This window comes from Euprymna scolopes, chromosome 24 (assembly GCF_053919585.1).
Source record: "Euprymna scolopes isolate OS-2025 chromosome 24, ASM5391958v1, whole genome shotgun sequence".
Classification (NCBI taxonomy): domain Eukaryota; kingdom Metazoa; phylum Mollusca; class Cephalopoda; order Sepiida; family Sepiolidae; genus Euprymna; species Euprymna scolopes.
This window is the reverse complement of record NC_136505.1, coordinates 38103738-38122496: the sequence shown is the minus strand read 5'-3', so window position 1 is coordinate 38122496 and position 18759 is coordinate 38103738. Positions and strand designations below refer to the sequence as shown.

The following is an 18759-nucleotide window of genomic DNA, read 5'->3' as shown; positions in this document are numbered from 1 at the left end:
GACAAAGATATGAGTTACAAAGTGCGTTCTTGACGCACCTGCTGAGGTCCCTCATCAGAAAACACAGTGCGCCCCGACCAACGTATCATCGCCGATCGGCGAATAATGGTGAATGAAAAGCGTGTATAGTTGATGTGGGTGTAAGCGCACTGAGAAACGATGTTCATCTCTAGGATACAGCAAAGTTTGTGCGAGGTGAGTTTCACGAATGTTTACACAGGACCGAAAGGACCACCAACGAGATATCTGGCATAACTCATCGAATCATTACAAAAACGAAGGTGGCGGATTCTTGGACCCCATCATCACTTGGAACGAGACGTGGGGTTACCACTACAAGCCGGAGTCCAACCGGGAGTCGATTGAATAGCACCACTCTTGCTCCCCAGCAAAGAAGAAGTTCAAGACGCAGACATTCGCAGGCAAAGTTATGTGCACCGTCTTTAAGGACAAGAAGACCAGCATCTTCCTAGATTTCTTGGAACCAGATTTTATTGTCAATTTTTACGGTTACGTTCAAACGTTGCAAAGATGTAGGCCCGCAGTGCCTGTGTAATACGAGAGAAAAAGGGAAAATTACGTTTGCAATACGACAACGCCAGGCCAGACACAACATTTTAAACTATGACTGTGTGACAAAGTTCAGCTGGATGATGCTGTCTCATACATCTAAATCTGACATCATCAGACTTCGACTTGTTTCAGCTCTCTGAAGCACACATGACGTAAGCAGCACTTCCTTGGCAACAACATCGTAATCGCATCAGTGAAGCAAATGGACCAGCAGATGCCGATTGTTATGACCGTCCATAGCTGGCTGGCAAAAAAGTGCACAGAGAATGGTCGTGACTATGTAGAAAAATATATTCTGGAGCACAAAACGTTGCTCATTTTAATCGTTTAATTATTGTTTTTGTAACTCGTCAACGTTTTTCATGGAAATCTCTCCAGGCAAGGCAGAAGGCCACTTGATATAAGGAGCTAAAATATTATTTTAATGTAAAAAAAAAAAAAAAAAAAAAAAACTTGCAAACGATAAATGTTAGATGGAATAGATTCTGAATCAGAAAACCAATTCTTCCTTGTTTTCAGAAACATCGATCCTGGAATGTGAGGACTAAAGAATAAAATAAAGAAAGCGAGAGGTATGCAGCAGCTGAATGTAAACCCGTGATCCATTTTTTAATCTCTTTAAATTATAACGCGGAGACAAGTTAATAAGAAACATTTAGAACTCGAACCAGAACTAAATGTCAGATCATATTGTCTCCGTTCTTCTCCCTTATATCTTCATGTTTTCTTTTAGTTTTCTGTGTGAAAAATAGGAGACCCTACTTTTGGAATGGTTCTCGTCAATGTATATATTTGGTCACTCTGAGATTTAGCTGCAAACACGGCTTTACTTTGTGTAATTGATGTATTGATGTGTTTACTTGTATTTTGGTATGGTATTTCCTATGGGGATGTTTTTCTCATAGATTTTTATGTTTTTCAAATGTTTCTATTTAGCACGACGCATTATTGGGAGTATATGTGTGTGTAGTGGTATCTTGGTTCGATAATTAATAATCCTTTTAGTTAGTCTATCATCAAAAGAAGGCGAATAGGCAGATCAAAACTTCTGTTTATAAAAAAAAGTATTGCTGATCATTAAATATCTTGCTTTGAAAAGTACAAACGGAATAGATCACACCTTGTATGATGCTTAAAACCAGCCATATCACCAACGAAAAGAGATGATGAAAACAACTTTCTACTTTTAGTTCTCTTGTAAGATTGGTAACAATAATTACGAATTGTGTGTGTGTGTGTTTTTCTGTCCGTTCAATCACTATTGATTGTTATGTAATAACTGATGATGAGCGGCGAATCGGACGATGACTGAAGCGGCAGTGTAAGAAACGTTAAGCATTAAACACAAAAGTTTTATTATCGAAAAGCTACAAGTTCAATATATGTACAAAGCAGTGCATCTTCATTTTCTTTTTAATCACACTTCAAATTAAATTCTAATAATCAGCATCGAAGAAAAAACTAAATTGTGCATTATGTTGCTTTATAATTTGTGAAGATGTATATTTAAAAAGTATGCATACACACACATACCCCCATATATATATATATATATATATATAGAGAGAGAGAGAGATAGAGAGATAGATGTTGTTTTGTTTTGGTTTTAGCGATATGTTTTGAATGAATTCAATTATTTTTACCTAAATGCGAGTTGGGAAGAATTTTCCCTTTTACCCAATTTGGTACCCCCACATGGGGAGCAGTATATATATACTATTTTTAAAATGTAATTATCCACTGACACGTGTTTCGTCGTCTACGACTCATCAGAGTGGCTGTATCTATCTAGCGATTTCGAATCTCGCTAGATACAGCCACTCTGATGAGTCGTAGACGACGAAACACGTGTCAGTGGATAATTACATTTTAAAAATAATATATATATATATATATATATATATATATATACTGTTGTCACAAAAAGCAAGACAATAAAGGTTGGATTGATAGCAACAAGTAGTGTACTTTCATTTTTGGTTACAACTGTTTCGCGACCATTCGGAAAATTTCAAACCTTATATCGTTTGAAAATATTCACAAGAACGGCCTCTCTTCAGACGTTGGTAAACACACTTTTTTTTAAATGAACAATATGGAATCCATTTTCCTTTTAAGGAAAACTATGCGATGCAAGATTTACCTACACTTTTTCCTTTGTTGCCTTGATTTTGTGAAAACAATATATGAATGCTCGATTATAAAAACGGGTAATTTTGAAGGTTACAAATCAAGTCACCTTATACTAACTTAACATTTATTGGTATATGAACGATTACCGAATTCTCAATTATATAAACGTAGTAAATTCGGAATATTATATATATATATATATATATATATATATATATATATATATATATATGTGTGTGTGTGTGTGTGTGTGTGTGTGTGTGTATGCACGTTTCATTAAATAGCACAGACAAATCTCGCTTGTTTTTCTTGTAATCCTCTTTTTTCCAAACGTTTCTTTTGAGTGAAAAAAAAAATCCCATAATCGCGAACGTTTTCGACCTCCATTGGTCATCCTCAGGCGAGTAGTAAAAAATAAAAAAATGATTTTTTTTTACAACTCGCCTGAGGATGACCAATGTAGGTCGAAAACGTTCGCGATTATGGGAAATTTATTTTTTCCACTCGATAAAAACGGTCCGAGAAAAAGAATAGGAGGATTACAAGAAAAACAAGCAAGGGTTTTCTGTGCTATTTAATGAACCGTGCATAAAAGAAAATAAAAATTCTATGTGTACTATGTTTTCTTCTCTTCTTCTTTATCTTTTCTTCTCTATCTTCTCTCTCTCTCTCTCTCTCTCTCTATATATATATATATATATAAATAAAATGAACTCATTTTTCCCGTCTGAGTTTAACCTTAATATGATTAAAAATCAAGACATTACATGCAAATGTAATGTGCACAAACTGCATCACAGGATCTGAGGTGTACTATAGGCCTATTAACCTTACACTTCCTCGATAACCGTACATTCCATCATTTTTTCCGGTGAGAGTTCACTGCCAAAACCGGTTATAATCAATGGAAGTTATTGAATCTTTTCTCTCTATTAAATTCCTACTACTCCTGCTACCACTTAATACCGCTGAGAACACGTCCACAAGGAACAGTAGGATTAAACACCGGTTTGGAATCGTAAAGGGTTATTAAAGCCATTTTTTCCTTTTTTTATTTTATTTTTTCCCTTCTCCTCCATAAAAAAACAAACAAACAAAAAAAGAAAACATGAATTACGATCCGATTAACATGATCTTTTTGCCTTTTTGCTTTTTTTGTTTTTCTTACGTCGAACGTAAACTGCGTGAGTACTCGGATTTTACTTCCGGTTGTGACAACTCTAACCGCGGAATCTATGAGTTTTATTTATTAGTACTCCCCACTAAAAACTTATTAAATAAACAAACAATTTCTTAGTTACAATTTATTATTCCAACCATACCATGGAATTACTTGCATTTCACTTAAAAAACAACAAAATAATAATACTTGCATTTCAATTAAAACATAAATAAATAAATAAATTAAACGCGCTAAACGTCTGATTACGATTAGATTGTTTTGTTTTGCATTTCTTTCTTCCGTAAGACGCACACTGCGAGACTACTGAGTTTTTACTTCCGGTTTGAACGACTCCAACTGACGAATTTTACTATGAACTTAATTTATTACTGCTTTCAACTACACAGATTTTTGGAAACTAACATCTCGTTTTTTACAAATTACTATTACAACGCAACCATATCGTGAAATTACTTGCATTACACTTGAAAATCAAAAACAAAAACAATAACAAACTGCGCGACTACTCCGTTTCTACTTCCGGTTTGGACGACTCTAACCGTCGATTCTAACTATGAGCAATTGATTATTTAATTTTATTAGTTACATATTTAAAACGTGTATTTACTTTCATTCAATTTGAAAAACAAAAACAAAATAAAGAACCAGATAAATGTCCGATTAAGATCAGAAAATTATGATTGCTTTTTCGATACTAAACAATCCCGTACGTGTTTAAATTAACATTTATGAATGCGTTTTCTTAATTAACGAAATTACATTTGTTACATACTGAGTTTCCCACAACTTTTTTGTATCTGTGTTTACTAAGACAAACCCTTTCGATTTAGTGTACCGTTCAGTCCGCTCGAAAAACAGTCTTTAGCTGTATCTTTCAAAAATACAACTGCTGGCGGACATCGTTTATTACGTTACGTTACGTTCGCGAAAGTCAGTTCAAACTAAAAAAAACATCTTACACTGTTTTCGATAGTTTTTAACTTATTTACCCAAAGTTAAAATATTCAACAGAGTCCGCGACCATTTCTCTTCTCCAAATACAGACATATATTCTTCGTGATGATTAAACATTTTACATTAAATAAAAACATTAACATATCAGACCATTATGTACTGCAAGAATACCACTTCTTACATTTTCGCATATTTTTTCGTGGGAGTCGATTGCTGTACCAAGAATATAAGAAACATGCTTTTCTCTTTTTATTAGACTTTTCCATTACACCAAATTGAGCCACAGCAACGCATGGCAGGGTAAAGCTAGTATATATATATATATTACCTGATATTGAGTTGCAACGTTTAAGCATGAAGAGTCCTGGAGTGGATGAAACGCGGAATATTCAGTGTATCTTAATCGCCATATATATTTTATAACTTACTAACTAGCTCAACCTATGTATTGAGCAATTTTGAAGTAAATACTTAAAGTTTACGCATAAATTTATACTTTCGTATATTAATTTTATGTGAGTAATGAAGTAGTTATATATATATATATATATATATATATATATATATATATATATATATATATATGTGCGTGTGTGTGTGTTTGGGTGTGTGTAAATCGTTAACTTTGTTTTGTTTCCGAGGAACATAAATCTGTCTCTGATGAGGTGTTGGGTGAACTTCTACGATTCAACGAAACATGTGTAAGGCGAAGTATACTACGAATAAAATACAAAGTGTAAATGTATCTTTTGTTTGGTATGTTTACTTCACCCCCCACACACACATATATACATATATATATATATATATGCAGTGTATCACAAAATTGAATACACCCTCACATTTTTTAAAATATTTAAGCATTAAAACAAAATCATACTTTGACACAATGAAAAGTGGTCTATCTGCAGCATATATAACACAGTTAATTTATTTCCCCCTCAAAATAACTAAAAATATAGCTGTTAAAGCCTAAATCCCTGGCAACAAAAGTGAGCACATCCTTTATGAAAAGTTGTCAATATTAACATACAGCATGTCAACTCTCAATATTTTTGTGGCCACCATAAATATCCAAAACTGTCCTTTCTCTCCTGGGCATGGAGTTTACTAGAAGCTTCACATGTAGCTACTGGAATGCTCTTCCACTCTTCGATTACAAACTCGCAGATCTGGCGGAGATTTGAGACTTTGTGCACCTTAACCTTTTACTTGATGATGCGCCAAAGATATTTTGTTGGGTTCAGGTCTGGAGACAGCCTCTTCAGTAAAGCAGTGATTGTCTTGGATTTGTGCTTTAGGCCATTGTCATGATGGAACACTGCTTTGCAACCCGGTTTCTGGAGAGAGGGGATCACGCTCTGCTGCAGTATTTGACAGTATATGTTGGAGTTCATATTTCCGTCAATGAAATGTAACTGGTTTTAATGGCTATAGTTTGAGTTATTTGGCGGGGAAAATAAATTATTTTTGTTATATATGCTGCAGACAGACCACTTTTCATTGTGTAAAAAAATATTTTTTTCAGTGTTGTCCCATGAAGATATATACTTAAATATTTGAAGAAATGTAAGGGGTGTACTCCCTTTTGTGATACACTGTATATATATACGCGGCATAATCGCGTTGACACACCGGTTCTCGTCAGATCACCGAAGTTAAGCAACGTTGAGCCTGGTTAGTATCAGATGGGTGACCATTTGGGAATTCTAGGCGCTGTATGTGCTCTCCGCTTATCTCGGCATTTGTTTCCAGTCGTCCTGTACTTCACTTGCCACTGGTATTTAACAATGTCGTCTCAGGAGAGGTGTGGTTGGAGATTGCGCACCTCCTGCCACAAAAATTCAAACGCAAGCAACTCTTCATGGGTATCCATAGTCTGTCAAAGACTGAAGGAGCCTGCTTTGCTTGCTTATATATATATATATATATATATATATATATATATATATATATATATATATATATATATATATATGTGTGTGTGTGTGTGTGTGTGTGTATTCTAGGTAATACTGCACTATAAAAATCTGATGAGGCATTGATTAATACTGGAGGTTTCAGAACATACGGAATATCTGGCCCATTAATCTAGGAATTACTCACAGATTAATCTCAAGATAGACAGTATAATTTCGGATTATTCTGACGAGAAGTACTTATTTATTTCTTCTGTATTACACACACACATACACACACATATAGTCATATATATTTCTGTGAAAATATATTTTCCAATTATATTTCATCTTTTATTCATACGGATGCTTTATTTTCTGAATATCAATGTAATTACAGAGCATATAATAAATAAATGACAAAAGTTTATATTAAAAATTTGATTATGTTGACCATCTTACAATTTATTCCTTTAATTTCGTTGACATTCACAATTCTTGATAGTAACTGTTTTGTAGCACAAAATCATTCATTTAATTATTACATCAATCAAAAAATCTATTCTGCACTTAATTCTTCAGAAGAAAAGTAAAGTGTTTGATTGGTGTTGTTTATCACTTGTTCTAACCTCATAAATAAATGGATCTAATATTATTAAGAAAGAACACTTAGGAGTATTTAGCTATTTTTTTCCTAAAAAAACAAATCTGCAGTAAAAAGATTTTCAATAGGGGTCTATGTTTTCATAATAAATATTACGCCTTACTACAACCGAATTCTTATTCTAACAAAACGTTCCTATGAATCAGTCTTAAAATAATTAGTGGACACCGACAAACAAACCGACAGACAAACACATTACGTATACGACGAATTACGTAACAGTTAAAGTTCACCTTCGACAGCACATTTATTATCTTAAAAACCAACATTTATTTGGAAACCGGTTGTCGTAGAAGCAGGATATTAAAAACGATTAAATAGTAAAAAAAATAATCGCATAATCAAAGGTGATTTTGGCATTATTTCTGCATTTTAAATTAATCAGATTATAAAAGTAAAAATGGGGGAAAAATAAAAACTTTAATTATATTAAAATATCCCGTTTGTTCAATTCCTCTTAAACGGATATCATTTTACGGTCAGAAATCATGATCTCAATTTGAAATGTTAGATAATTTACTCCTGACCTAATTGTTCTTGGTGAATTTCTATGTAACAATTTGTCTAAAAAAGAATTTGTATTTAAGATTAAATCCAAAATAAAATTCATATACAAGAGTGTGTCTAAAATAGGATTCTTATACGAGAGTGTGTCTAAAATAGAATTCTTATACGAGAGTGTGTCTAAAATAGAATTCTTATACGAGAGTGTGCCTAAAATAGAATTCATATGCAAGAGTGTGTCTAAAATAGAATTCATATACAAGAGTGTGTCTAAAACAGAATTCATATACAAGAGTGTGTCTAAAACAGAATTCATATACAAGAGTGTGTCTAAAACAGAATTTATATACAAGAGTGTGTTTAAAAAAGAATTCATATACAAGAGTGTGTTTAAAAAAGAATTCATATACAAGAGTGTGTTTAAAATAGAATTCATATACAAGAGTGTGTCTAAAATAGAATTCTTATACGAGAGTGTGTCTAAAATAGAATTCTTATATGAGAGTGTGTCTAAAATAGAATTCTTATACGAGAGTGTGTCTAAAATAGAATTCATAAACAAAAGTGTGTCTAAAATAGAATTCATATACAAGAGTGTGTCGAAAATAGCATTCATATACAAGAGTGTGTCTAAAATAGAATTAATATACAAGAGTGTGTCTAAAATAGAATTCTTATACGAGAGTGTGTCTAAAATAGAATTCATATACAAAAGTGTGTCTAAAATAGAATTCATATACAAGAGTGTGTCTAAAATAGGATTATTATACAAGAGTGTGTCTAAAATAGAATTCATATACAAGAGTGTGTTTAAAATAAAATTCATATAAAAGAGTGTGTCTAAAATAGAATTCATATACAAGAGTGTGTCTAAAATAGAATTCATATACAAGAGTGTGTCTAAAATAAAATTCATATACAAGAGTGTGTCTAAAATAGAATTCATATACAAGAGTGTGTCTAAAATAGAATTCATATACAAGAGTGTGTCTAAAATAGAATTCATATACAAGAGTGTGTCTAAAATAGAATTCATATACAAGAGTGTGTCTAAAATAGAATTCATATACAAAAGTGTGTCTAAAATAGGATTCATATACAATAGTGTGTCTAAAATAGAATTCTTATACGAGAGTGTGTCTAAAATAGAATTCATATACAAGAGTGTGTCTAAAATAGAATTCATATACAAGAGTGTGTCGAAAATAGAATTCATATAGAAGAGTGTGTCTAAAATAGAATTCATATACAAGAGTGTGTCTAAAATAGGATTATTATACAAGAGTGTGTTTAAAATAAAATTCATATACAAGAGTGTGTCTAAAATAGGATTATTATACAAGAGTGTGTCTAAAATCGATTTCATATACAAGAGAGTGTTTAAAATAAAATTCATATACAAGACTGTGTCTAAAATAGAATTCATATACAAGAGTGTGTCTAAAAAAGAATTCATATACAAGAGTGTGTCTAAAATAGAATTCATATACAAGAGTGTGTCTAAAATAGAATTCATATACAAGAGTGTGTCTAAAAAAGAATTCATATACAAGAGTGTGTCTAAAATAGAATTCATATACAAGAGTGTGTCGAAAATAGAATTAATAGACAAGAGTGTGTCTAAAATAGGATTCATATACAATAGTGTGTCTAAAATAGAATTCTTATACGAGAGTGTGTCTAAAATAGAATTCATATACAAAAGTGTGTCTAAAATAGAATTCATATACAAGAGTGTGTCGAAAATAGAATTCATATACAAGAGTGTGTCTAAAACAGGATTATTATACAAGAGTGTGTCTAAAATAAAATTCATATACAAGAGTGTGTCTAAAATAGGATTATTATACAAGAGTGCGTCTAAAATAGAATTCATATACAAGAGAGTGTTTAAAATAAAATTCATATACAAGAGTGTGTCTAACATAGAATTCATATACAAGAGTGTGTCTAATATAGAATTCATATACAAGAGTGTGTCTAAAATAGAATTCATATACAAGAGTGTGTCGAAAATAGAATTAATATACAAGAGTGTTTCTAAAATAGAATTCATATACAAGAGTGTGTCTAAAATAGAATTCATATACAAGAGTGTGTCTAAAAAAGGATTATTATACAAGAGTGTGTTTAAAATAAAATTCATATACAAGAGTGTGTCTAAAATAGGATTATTATACAAGAGTGTGTCTAAAATAGAATTCATATACAAGAGAGTGTTTAAAATAAAATTCATATACAAGAGTGTGTCTAAAAAAGAATTCATATACAAGAGTGTGTCTAAAATAGAATTCATATACAAGAGTGTGTCTAAAATAGAATTCATATACAAGAGTGTGTCTAAAATAGAATTCATATACAAGAGTGTGTCTAAAATAGAATTCATATACAATAGTGTGTCTAAAATAGAATTCTTATACGAGAGTGTGTCTAAAATAGAATTCATATACAAAAGTGTGTCTAAAATAGAATTCATATACAAGAGTGTGTCGAAAATAGAATTCATATACAAGAGTGTGTCTAACATAGAATTCATATACAAGAGTGTGTCTAAAATAGAATTCATATACAAGAGTGTGTCTAAAATAGGATTATTATACAAGAGTGTGTCTAAAATAGAATTCATATACAAGAGTGTGTCTAAAATAGGATTATTATACAAGAGTGTGTCTAAAATAGAATTCATATACAAGAGAGTGTTTACAATAAAATTCATATACAAGAGTGTGTCTAAAATAGAATTCATATACAAGAGTGTGTCTAATATAGAATTCATATACAAGAGTGTGTCTAAAACAGAATTCATATACAAGAGTGTGTCGAAAATAGAATTCATATACAAGAGTGTTTCTAAAATAGAATTAATATACAAGAGTGTGTCTAAAATAGAATTCATATACAAGAGTGTGTCTAAAATAGAATTCTTATACGAGAGTGTGTCTAAAATAGAATTCATATACAAGAGTGTGTCGAAAATAGAATTCTTATACAAGAGTGTGTCTAAAATAGGATTATTATACAAGAGTGTGTTCAAAATAAAATTCATATACAAGAGTGTGTCTAAAATAGAATTCATATACAAGAGTGTGTCTAAAATAGAATTCATATACAAGAGTGTGTTTAAAATAGAATTCATATACAAGAGTGTGTCTAAAATAGAATTCATATACAAGAGTGTGTCTAAAATAGAATTCATATACAAGAGTGTGTCTAAAATAGAATTCATATACAAGAGTGTGTCTAAAATAGAATTCATATACAAGAGTGTGTCTAAAATAGGATTATTATACAAGAGTGTGTCTAATATAGAATTCATTTAGAAGAGTGTGTCTAAAATAGAATTCATATACAAGAGTGTGTCTAAAATAGAATTCTTATACGAGAGTGTGTCTAAAATAGAATTCATATACAAGAGTGTGTCTAAAATAGAATTCATATACAAGAGTGTGTCGAAAATAGAATTCATATACAAGAGTGTGTCTAAAATAGGATTATTATACAAGAGTGTGTTTAAAATAAAATTCATATACAAGAGTGTGTCTAAAATAGGATTATTATACAAGAGTGTGTCTAAAATAGAATTCATATACAAGAGTGTGTCTAAAATAGAATTCATATACAAGAGTGTGTCTAAAATAAAATTCATATACAAGAATGTGTCTAAAATAAAATTCATATACAAGAGTGTGTCTAAAATAGAATTCATATACAAGAGTGTGTCTAAAATAGAATTCATATACAAGTGTGTCTAAAATAGAATTCATATACAAGAGTTTTGTCTAAAATAGAATTCATATACAAAAGTGTGTCTAAAATAGAATTCATATACAAGAGTGTGCCTAAAATAAAATTCATATACAAGAGTGTGTCTAAAATAGAATTCATATACAAGAGTGTGTCTAAAATAGAATTCATATACAAGAGTGTGTCTAAAATAGAATTCATATACAAGAGTGTGTCTAAAATAGAATTCATATACAAGAGTGTGTCTAAAATAGAATTCATATGCAAGAGTGTGTCTAAAATAGAATTCTTATAAGAGAATATGTCTAAAATAGAATGCTTATACAAGAGTGTGTCTAAAATAGAATTCTTATATGAGAGTGTGTCTAAAATAGAATTCATATACAAGAGTGTGTCTAAAATAGAATTCATATACAAGAGTGTGTTTAAAATAAAATTCATATACAAGAGTGTGTCTAAAATAGAATTCATATACAAGAGTGTGTTTAAAATAGAATTCATATACAGGAGTGTGTCTAAAATAGAATTCATATACAAGAGTGTGTCTAAAATAGAATTCTTATACGAGAGTGTGTCTAAAATAGAATTCATATACAAAAGTGTGTCGAAAATAGAATTCTTATACAAGAGTGTGTCTAAAATAGGATTATTATACAAGAGTGTGTTCAAAATAAAATTCATATACAAGAGTGTGTCAAAAATAGCATTATTATACAAGAGTGTGTCTAAAATAGAATTCATATACAAGAGTGTGTTTAAAATAAAATTCATATACAAGAGTGTGTCTAAAATAGAATTCATATACAAGAGTGTGTCTAAAATAGAATTCATATACAAGAGTGTGTCTAAAATAGGATTATTATACAAGAGTGTGTCTAAAATAGAATTCATATACAAGAGTGTGTCTAAAATAAAATTCATATACAAGAGTGTGTCTAAAATAAAATTCATATACAAGAGTGTGTCTAAAATAAAATTCATATACAAGAATGTGTCTAAAATAAAATTCATATACAAGAGTGTGTCTAAAATAGAATTCATATACAAGAGTGTGTCTAAAATAGAATTCATATACAAGAGTGTGTCTAAAATAGAATTCATATACAAGAGTGTTGTCTAAAATAGAATTCATATACAAAAGTGTGTCTAAAATAGAATTCATATACAAGAGTGTGTCTAAAATAAAATTCATATACAAGAGTGTGTCTAAAATAGAATTCATATACAAGAGTGTGTCTAAAATAGAATTCATATACAAGAGTGTGTCTAAAATAGAATTCATATACAAGAGTGTGTCTAAAATAGAATTCATATACAAGAGTGTGTCTAAAATAGAATTCATATGCAAGAGTGTGTCTAAAATAGAATTCTTATAAGAGAATATGTCTAAAATAGAATGCTTATACAAGAGTGTGTCTAAAATAGAATTCTTATACGAGAGTGTGTCTAAAATAGAATTCATATACAAGAGTGTGTCTAAAATAGAATTCATATACAAAGGTGTGTCTAAAATAGGATTCATATACAAGAGTGTGTCTAAAATAGAATTCATATACAAGAGTGTGTCTAAAATAGAATTCATATACAAGAGTGTGTCTAAAATAGAATTCATATACAAGAGTGTGTTTAAAATAAAATTCATATACAAGAGTGTGTCTAAAATAGAATTCATATACAAGAGTGTGTTTAAAATAGAATTCATATACAAGAGTGTGTCTAAAATAGAATTCATGTACAAGAGTGTGTCTAAAATAGAATTCATGTACAAGAGTGTGTCTAAAATAGAATTCATATACAAGAGTGTGTCTAAAATAGAATTCATGTACAAGAGTGTGTCTAAAATAGAATTCATATACAAGAGTGTGTTTAAAATAGAATTCATGTACAAGAGTGTGTCTAAAATAAAATTCGTATACAAGAGTGTGTCTAAAATAGAATTCATATACAAGAGTGTGTCTAAAATAGAATTCATATACAAGAGTGTGTCTAAAATAGAATTCATATACAAGAGTGTGTCTAAAATAAAATTCATATACAAGAGTGTGTCTAATATAGAATTCATATACAAGAGTGTGTCTAAAATAGAATTCATATACAAGAGTGTGTCTAAAATAGAATTCATATACAAGAGTGGGTCTAAAATAGAATTCTTATACGAGAGTGTGTCTAAAATAGAATTCTTATACGAGAGTGTGTCTAAAATAGAAGTCTTATACGAGAGTGTATCTAAAATAGAATTCATATACAAGAGTGTGTCTAAAATAGAATTCATATACAAGAGTGTGTCTAAAATAGAATTCATATACAAGAGTGTGTTTAAAATAGAATTCATATACAAGAGTGTGTCTAAAATAGAATTCATATACAAGAGTGTGTTTAAAATAAAATTCATATACAAGAGTGTGTCTAAAATAGAATTCATATACAAGAGTGTGTCTAAAATAGAATTCATATACAAGAGTGTGTTTCAAATAGACTTCATGTACAAGAGTGTGTCTAAAATAGAATTCATGTACAAGAGTGTGTCTAAAATAGAATTCATATACAAGAGTGTGTCTAAAATAGAATTCATGTACAAGAGTGTGTCTAAAATAGAATTCATATACAAGAGTGTGTTTAAAATAGAATTCATGTACAAGAGTGTGTCTAAAATAAAATTCATATACAAGAGTGTGTCTAAAATAGAATTCATATACAAGAGTGTGTCTAAAATAGAATTCATATACAAGAGTGTGTCTAAAATAGAATTCATATACAAGAGTGTGTCTAAAATAGAATTCATATACAAGAGTGTGTCTAAAATAGAATTCATATACAAGAGTGTGTCTAAAATAGAATTCATATACAAGAGTGTGTCTAAAATAGAATTCATATACAAGAGTGTGTTTAAAATAAAATTCATATACAAGAGTGTGTCTAAAATAGAATTCATATACAAGAGTGTGTTTAAAATAGAATTCAGATACAAGAGTGTGTTTAATATAGAATTCAGATACAAGAGCGATTGTAAAACATAATTTGTATAACATAACTCGCAGTGACGTGGAGAGAAGTCTCTCCGGCCAGGTATTCAAGTGCAAATAAAACGGCAAAAATATAGTAAGGGTAGGACACAGACCTATAACACATTCAACTGAAAAGGACACTTTTAAAACAGGAGTAAATGGGGCACGTGTTGGCACCTGTAGCACCTTACCTTGCATGTCCTTGCCAATTTGTCTAATATTCAATTTGCATCCAATACTTTGTTTAAAATCCAATTCGTATACTACGGTTTGTCTAAAATAGAATCTGCATTTAAAATGTCTAAAGAACAAATTCGTTTCAATAGTATGTTTAAAATAGAATTAGTTCGCAACTGTGTGTCTATAATACTATTTGTATACGAGAGTTTTTTAAAAAAAATTAATATAAAAATTTTTTTGTCTATAATACGATTGGTATACAACATTTTGTCTTATATACAGTCCGTATACAGTAGTTTGTCTAAATACAATTTGTATACAACAGTTTCTAAAAATGATATTAGTACACAACAGTTTGTCTGGAATACAATTCGCATTCTACAGTTTTCTGATGAAAATAAATGTAATATAAAAAATTAATTAATTTTTTATTTCGGCATGTATTATTTTGATAAAATGCAATATTTCTCTTTTTCATACGATAGTATAAAAAACTTAATCTTTGATAATATTTAGTTAAACCAAATGAATGTATACGGACTATAAAAAGACAGGCATAGAAATATACAGACGCTGCTGTAAGTCACTGATATGTTTATGTGCACGTGATGCCATTCAACGTCCACTGAATCATGAATTCATATGAAATTCCAAATGGAGGTGGAAAGACCTAGAGGCTCGATGTTTCGCCCTTTCTCAAGAGGGATGGTCAACGAAGAGGGATGGGCAAAACGTCGAGCCTCCTAGCCTCTCCGCCTCCATTTTGAATTTCACATCGTCAGATTTTATCCATTTTATTAGTCATAAAGGCATATATAATTATACAGTAGAACCCCGGGATACCCCAGCCCTAGGATAGCTTTATTTCTGGTAACGATGTGGTATAAGATGCTTTTCGGGTCCCTGGTTACGATATTGTCCCCGGCTTACGGTTTTATTTATAAGTTTATTTGATTATATACATGCGTATTATATGCTGTATGGTATTTTGTTACTAATTTTTAATGCCGTATCCCGGGGTTCAACTGTACTGACAAGAAAGAATAAAAACGCTAGTAATATTGCTACTACTATTTAGCTGAAGGATAGCAGTACATGATTAATAAGTTAAACAATAACTTACATCTATGACTGTTAATACTATGTTTACTAAACATTCCTCTAATATTAATACTACTACTACTACTACTACTACTACAGATAATAATAAGAAGAAGAAGAAGAAAAAGAAGAAGAAAACAACGATGTTTAGAACAGATTTTTCTTTTCTAAAGATAATTGATCTCAGCACTAAGATATGCTACGATCGTGTTATTTGATATTTTCATATTCCCGCAAAATCGTAAATTAAATGGAATAATACGAGTTTGACCCTTCATTGACAATTAATAATGATTAGCATATAAGATTGACCAGAAGACAACGTTTGAGTTAGTATAGTATAATCTGAAATTTAGTGACCAATACTAAGCTAAGTTCAATCTTTATAATTAAGCTATATTTTTTCGCTAAACTTGAAATAAATTTTAGTACTTATGCAGAACATAATCGCGTTGTCGTCGGTATATTCCGGGCATTTTACGTAAATTGCTTGAAGATACCGAAACGTTTAAACGATGATAAAAAAAATCCAAAAAATGATGGCAAAAGAAATAACTCGGTCGTAGAAAAAATAAAATTACACAATTGCAAATATTAAATTTAGATGTCCCAAGCAAAAATATTAGCAGTGTGTCTAATCAGGTAAGCTTTGAATTCTAATTAATTTAAGGTAACAAATGGAATAATAATACACTCACAGTCAGCAAAGCATAGTTTCCTTCTCGTGTCAAGTAAAAACTATTACTGAAAAATTTGAAGACATTCAATACATTTTATAAAACGATTCTGGTACATAATTGGTTCGTTCTCATCATCCCTGGCTATAAATATAATCATCCAAACTAGTGGGACCTGTGAAAATTCCGCAGCGGACTCTTCCATATATAATGTATTAATGTTTGTATTCTGTGGATATTTAGTGTAAATGGAGACGCCCTGATATTATTGTAGCTCTTTTGTAAAATTGCAAAATAACTATCTAAGTTAGCGGGGACGACGACGAAGAACGGCCGTAAAATATGCTTAAATATATTTTAATGTATGGAGATTCATACATATTATTATGGAGTCTATTTTCTAGCGATTCTTATATGTAGATGTGATTTCACAAATTAAAAATATATATCCATGTGACTTGGGTGCATCAGCTTAAATTGAAAAAAATGATAACACATCCAACATGAGATGGACGTATTTGATCCATGACCTTTGGTACGAGAAGCACCTACGGTGTGTTCTGATACTAGAGTTCATACTCTCAGTCTTCTATATATATAAAAGGCAAAAATCGGTGTGTATGTATGTATGTATGTATGTATGTATGTTTGTTTGTAACGCTAAAACTTTTGAAAGACGGAACCAGAGTTGACAAATTTGGTATCATATTGCACCTTGATCACCCGGATGACAAATATCGAAATTTCACGTCAAACGGACCAGTAGAAAGGGGTCAACTGATCGTTTTTCTCCTAGGGGGGCCCCCCAAAAAACCTGTCATTTTAACGTTATTCAATACGTGTCACGTGACGTGACGTCAGCTCAAACTTTTGACAGACACAACCAAAGTTGACAAATTATGTATCATATTGAACCTTGATCACCCGCATGACAAATATCGAAATTCCACACCAAACGGACCATTAAAAGGGGGTGAACTGATCATTTCTCTCCTAGGGGGGCCCCCAAAAAAACCTGTCATTTTAATGTTAATATTACATAATCCAAAAACGCTTAGTCATGTCACGTGACGTGACGTCAACATCCAGTAATGGCGAACAAATGTAAACAAACACTTTGTTTTACCGATACTTTTGTAATTTCTCTTCTGCTTTGTTCTAGAGATTATTAAACTCCATGACAATGTCTCCAACGTATTTAACTGGTTAAAAATAGTATTTATACAAGAGTTTTAACGAAAAATATCAGGAAAAAATGTACAGGAATAAAAAAAAATTCAGCTTTCAAAATATTCGTCGATAAAAAAACCGATCTTTATATTTACGCTAGCCATTTTGTATATTACCACGTGACCTGCTATCTCTTAAACTGGAGGGGGGGATCCACTTGAATCCAACAAAACCAGTAATTTTTTTTTTCTATTATATATACATCATTTTCTATAAAATTAAGTGTAGACTTTATAATTAAAACAAAAAATGTTATTCATACTAAAAAAAAAACGCTTAGTCATGTCACGTGACGTGACGTCAACATCCACTAATGGCGAACAATTGTACCTATTTACTATGCCTCCCCACGGGACAGAGTTAGACACCAGGGTCGTTTTTTAACGTGGAGAAAAGGTACAAAAATAAAAATTGTCTCAGTCGTGGAGGATTTCTCCTCCACCGAAAGAGAACAAGAAATAGAAGTGCAGCATCTGAAGAACAGATACTACACTTTGATCTTGACCAAAAGGCCAAGAATGCGAACAATTGTAAATAACAACTTTTTTCACAAAACCAACACCGTCTTTCTTTTTTTTTCTCTCTCTTTCTCTCTCTCACCCACTTACTCTTCCCTCTCTCTCACCCTCTTTCTCTTGACGTCACACCACTGTTAAACTGTGGGGGGGGGGAACACATTCCCAGGCATTATCTCCTATAGATGCACATTTTATTAGAAATTCAGCTTTCAAAATATTAGACGATAATAAAAATATAAAACCAACACCCTCTTTCTCTTTTCTCTCTCTCTCACCAACTTACTCTTCTCTCTCTCTCACCCTCTTTCTCTTGACCTCCTACTACTGTTAAACTGTGTGTGTGTGTGGGGGGGGGGAAGAGGCAGCTTGAAAACCAACAAAAACAGTGCACAGTT

At 31.1% G+C, this 18759-nt stretch overlaps 1 protein-coding gene and 2 pseudogenes across 1 annotated transcript in view; 2 read left to right on the top strand and 1 right to left on the bottom strand.

Moving 5' to 3' along the window:
- LOC145246656 (neuronal acetylcholine receptor subunit alpha-10-like) overlaps positions 1 to 18759 on the top strand; it is a 613590-nt gene that overhangs the window by 303424 nt on the left and 291407 nt on the right. The gene's annotated exons all lie outside the window — the stretch shown is intronic.
- On the top strand, positions 6452 to 6568 carry LOC145247057 (5S ribosomal RNA; annotated as a pseudogene).
- Positions 18238 to 18371, bottom strand: LOC145246986 (U2 spliceosomal RNA; annotated as a pseudogene).